Source organism: Hyla sarda, chromosome 2, assembly GCF_029499605.1.
Source record: "Hyla sarda isolate aHylSar1 chromosome 2, aHylSar1.hap1, whole genome shotgun sequence".
Lineage (NCBI taxonomy): Eukaryota > Metazoa > Chordata > Amphibia > Anura > Hylidae > Hyla > Hyla sarda.
Genome location: NC_079190.1, coordinates 326,663,921 through 326,668,989, shown reverse-complemented (window position 1 = coordinate 326,668,989; position 5,069 = coordinate 326,663,921). Strand labels below are relative to the sequence as shown.

The 5,069-nt window shown below is 44.5% G+C and overlaps 2 non-coding genes across 2 annotated transcripts; both read right to left on the bottom strand.

Annotated features, from left to right (window-relative positions):
• Positions 1 to 2,223: 2,223 nt before the first annotated feature.
• TRNAP-AGG (transfer RNA proline (anticodon AGG)) lies at positions 2,224 to 2,295 on the bottom strand. Its single transcript has one exon. It is a non-coding gene; the product is annotated as a tRNA-Pro (tRNA).
• A 1,631-nt stretch (positions 2,296 to 3,926) lies between these two features.
• On the bottom strand, positions 3,927 to 3,998 carry TRNAP-AGG (transfer RNA proline (anticodon AGG)). The gene has a single exon. It is a non-coding gene; the product is annotated as a tRNA-Pro (tRNA).
• Between the last annotated feature and the right edge of the window lie 1,071 nt (positions 3,999 to 5,069).

Sequence of the window (5,069 nt, the reverse complement as noted above, 5' to 3'; positions counted from 1 at the left end):
ATTTGTGAACATACACTTTACATTTCCATCCTTTATGTTATTGGGGTTAATGGGATTCAAGGGTGTAAGTTTTACTTTCCTATGAAGCTTATTCCTATTAACTATTCTAACCCCTCCCTCCGCTCCACCCCCAGGTACATTTATAATTCCCACCTCTCTATCTACACTATCTTCCCCCTCTTTGCTGTAGGTTCCCTCCCCCCAAGTCCCTAGTTTAAACACTCCTCCACCCTTCTAGCCATCTTCTCCCCAAGCAAAGCTGCACCCTCCCCATTGAGGTGCAGCCCGTCCCTACGGTAGAGCCGGTAACCGACAGCGAAGTCAGCCCAGTTCTCCATGAACCCAAACCCTTCCTTCCTACACCAGCTTCTGAGCCACTTGTTTACCTCCCTGATCTCCCGCTGCCTCTCTGGTGCGGCTCGTGGTACTGGTAGTATTTCAGAAAAGACTACCTTGGAGGTCCTTGCCTTAAGCTTGCGGCCTAAGTCCCTGAAATCATTTTTAAGGACACTCCACCTACCTCTTACTTTGTCATTGGTGCCAATATGTACCATGACTGCTGGGTCCTCTCCAGCCCCGCCCAACAACCTGTCAACCCGATCCGCGATGTGCCGAACTCGTGCGCCAGGCAGACAACACACTGTTCGGCGATCCCGGTCTTTGTGACAGATTGCCCTGTCTGTCCCCCTAATAATTGAGTCCCCCACCACTAGTACCTGTCTGGCCTGCCCTGTACTCCTCCCTCCCTCCTTACTGGAGCAGACACCCCCCTGGCGGTCAGAGGCGGTATCCTGCTGCAGTTCTGCTAGCTCTGTAATGGCATCCCCCTCATCTGCCAAGCGGGCAAACTTGTTGGGGTGTGCCAGTTCAGGACTAGCCTCCCTGACACTTTTTCCCCTACCCCTCTTTCTAACTGTAACCCAGCTAACTGCCTGACTGTCCTGCAACTCCGTCCCACTGTCCTCCCCCACCTCTATTCCCGAGAGTGCCTGCTCAGTGAGCACGAGACTCCTCTCCATGTTGTTAATGCTTCTCATTGTTGCCAGTCGCCCCTCTAGATGCAGGATCTGGGCTTCCAAACGGACAACTAGCACACATCTCGCACAACAATATGCACCCTCAAACTGTTGTTCAAGGATTGCATACATTGAACAGGATGTACATTGGACTGCGTTTTCCAACATGGAGGTCATCTAATTATGGGGATTTCACAAATGTATAGGAAAAAACAGACAGTCAAAATTACACTTAAAATTTTTTGTAGACCTTGTGGGTTCAAAAATTAAAACTCACAGCGATCTCAACCTCCTGCTTTCAAACTCCAGTTTTTGAAACTCCTCTTTCACGCCCCCTCTTACACAGCAACACTCAGAAAGAGCAAGCTCTCAATAAGAGTCCCAAGCTAAGATTTATACACCTGTGCCCAATCTACTCCTCCTCCCCCTAGAGGTGGAACAGAGAAAAAAAAAAAAAAATGAAAAAGGGTGTTTAAACTCTAACAGTTATCCCACTATGTGCAAAAGAGAAAAACTTACCCAAAATATGAATGTGGGCTATAGGCAGTCGCACCCACTCCACAGATTCACTCCGCACAACAGATAATCACAGTTTTTGAAACTCCTCTTTCACGCCCCCTCTTACACAGCAACACTCAGAAAGAGCGAACTGACTTGTTCGGCTTTTGGGGCCCCATTTTTAATTTTTGCCCAGGGCCACATAAAGTCTAAAACCAGCTCTGGTTCCCACCATTAGGTTTCTTTTTCAGGTCATGTGGTAGTTTTCTTCATTTGGTAAACAGGTTTTCCCAGTGTGTAATTTACCCCAGTAGCCAGGTACCCCCTGTGGGTCATTTCCCGAATTAGCCCACTCCACCCTTAGGTAATTACCTCCAGTAGACAGGTGTCCCTAGTATGTAACTTTTTCCAACAGGCAGGTGACCCCAGTATGTAATTTCCCCCAGTAGATAGGTACCCCCCAGTATGTAATTTCCTGTATTCACCGGCCCCCCTCCCCCAGTATATAATCCCCCCCCCCCAGTAGAAAGTTCCAGTTTTTAAATATAGCTTACAAAATCTGTGTTTTAGTATGGCTTTAGGCATTTCTTTCTAAACACTACAGTTTAAAGGAGATCAATTGTTTTTCTTTAAAAATATAGATATATTTTGTTATTTTAGTATTGTTTTAAAAAGTAATTACTATAAGACCCACAAAAACACAAAAGAAGGGCTCGTCCGGGATTTGAACCCGGGACCTCTCGCACCCTAAGCGAGAATCATACCCCTAGACCAACGAGCCAGCTGTTAACATCTGTATCCAGAGGATTTTAGAAATGTAACATCAGCAAACTGTGTTCCTGAATAGTTTTCATACCACAGGTTGTAAAAAAAAAAAAAAGAGAGAGGAAAGAGTCCTTGAGACCAATGGAGCAGAGAAGACTGAAGAGGAGATTGTGATGTACTTTGTCAAGTGCCACAGAGAGATCTAGAAGAATGTCTATATATTTAAAGCTACAAATAAATACATTGAAAGAAAATGTTCTGGAATTTACAAATATAAAGCCCCCCAATCCATCCTGATGTACTCTTCCCTGTAATTTACATCCTGGACTAAGAATATTAGGAACATGTACCCCCCATGCCATGACCATATCCAATGAACCTACCAAACCATCTGAAGCTTTGCATATTTTTTTCCAAACCTACCCAAACTTTTCCCCACCTTTAGTGCACCGAGCAGTAATAACGCCCCCTTTGGTGTCTCTCACAGTAAAGTAGGAAGGTAAGTGGGTTGAGGGGAGGGGTATGTCCCAATATTAGGCTTCGATTTCAGGCCATTTGGTTGTTTTCTTCATGCAGTAGACAGGTGCCCCCAGTATGTAATGTTCCCCTAGTAGACAGGTGCCCCCAGTATGTAATGTTCCCCTAGTAGACAGGTGCCCCCAGAATGTAAGTTCCCCTAATAGACAGGTGTCCTGAGTATGTCATTTCCCACAGTAAACAGGTGCCCCAGCATACAATTTCCCTCAGTAGACAGGTACTCCCAGTATATAAGTTCCTGTATTAGCCAGCCCCACAGTATGCAATTTCCCCAATTAGAATATTCCAGTTTTTGAATGTAGCCTATGAAATCTGTAGTGTGGGTTCAGGTATTTCTTTCTAAAGCACTACAGTTTATAGTGGGCTAATTGTTCCCTTTAACCCCTTGGGGACCAATTCCATTTTGACCTTAAGGACTGAGCCATTTTTACACATCTGACCTCTGTCACTTTAAGCATTAATAACTCTGGGATGTGTTTTACTTATAAATTTGATTCCGAAATAGTTTTTTCGTGACATATTCTACTTTATGTTAGTGGTAAATTTTCATCAATAATTGCATCATTTCTTGGTGAAAAATTCCCAAATTTCAGGAAAAAATTGAAAAATTTGCATTTTTCTAACTTTGAAACTTTGCTTGTAAGGAAAATGGACATGCCCTATAAATTAGATATTGATTCACATATACAATATGTCTACTTTGTTTGCATCATAAAATTGACATGTTTTTACTTTTTGAAGACATTAGAGGGCTTCAAAGTATAGCAGCAATTTTCTAATTTTTTCACGAAAATTTCTAAATCTGAATTTTTCAGGGATAAGTTCAGTTTTGAAGTGAATTTGAGGGTATTTATGTTAGAAATCCCCCATAGGTGATGTGCCGGGATGGCTGTTGATAGATATCAGCAGCCATCCTGTCCCGATCACCACTTGGTGCGCAGTGGTGGCCCAAAATGCCAAGGGGGTACAGGTACGCACTTGGTCCTTAAGTATCGGGATGCAAGGGCGTGCCTGTGCGCCCTTGGTCCCCAACAGGTTAAAAGAGTTGGTAATCTTAGGATTGTTTTGAAAAGTAATAACTATAAAAGACCAACAGAAAACACAAAAGGAGGGCTTGTCCGGGATTTGAACCCGGGACCTCTCGCACCCTAAGCGAGAATCATACCCCTAGACCAACAAGCCACCTGTTATCATCTGTCTCCAGATGTGTTTATATATATAGAACAGAAGTGGAGTAGAGCTTTTCCCATATTTTCATCCATATATGTTATGTATTAATTTTTTTTTCAATTGTTCTACTGCAGTCAGTTTTTTTTTTGTTTGTCTTTATTTATGGGACCAGGTTGGGTTAAAAAACAAATTAAAGAAGTACTCACCTGTCAAATATTCTGCTTCTGCCATTCTGACCTATGGTGTCCATTTCCTGCTCTCTGACTTAAAGGAATACTGTAGTGCAAAATAACTTATTGCCTATCCTTCGGATAGGGGATAAGTTATAGATTGCGGGAGTCTGACCCTGCCCCCCCCACGCAATCTCCTGTACAGGGCCCCTCCAGTCTGTATGAAGGGAGCGTTCCATCCCCGCATTACATGGCGGCTGACATCCCCCTCCATGCATCTCTATGGGATACATGGGGGGGCGTGTCGGGTGCCGTGTCATGTTGGGGATGGACACGCCCCCTCCCTGACGACTGCCAGGGCCCCGTTCAGGGGATCATGGGGGGTCCCAGCGGTTAGACCCCCACAATCTATAACTTATCCCCTGTCCTTCGGATAGAGGATGAGTAATTTTGCACTACAGTATTCCTTTAACACAAGGAAATACCTGCTCAGCCAATCAGTATAACAATAATACAGATAGTAGCACAAACAAAGGAAAACTCTACACCAAGTTCTGCAAATGGAGAGATCGCAGTTGTGGTAATGATGGGGAGACATCTCCCTTTGTATAAAATGGATGTTTACAGTATGCCCATGGTGCCAAGAATGCAGCAGTGGAAAATTTTAAGGGGTAATCCAGAATTAGAAAAACTGAGCTGATTTCTTTAAAGGGGTACTCTGCTGCTCAGCGTTTGGAACAAACTGTTCCGAATGCTGGAGACGGTGCCGGGAGCTAATGACGTCATAGCCCCGCCCCCTCATGATGTCACGCCTCCTCAATGCAAGTCTATGGGACTTGCACTGAGGGAGCGAGGTGTGACATCATGAGGGGGTGGGATTATGACGTCACAGCCTCACGGCGCCATCTCCAGC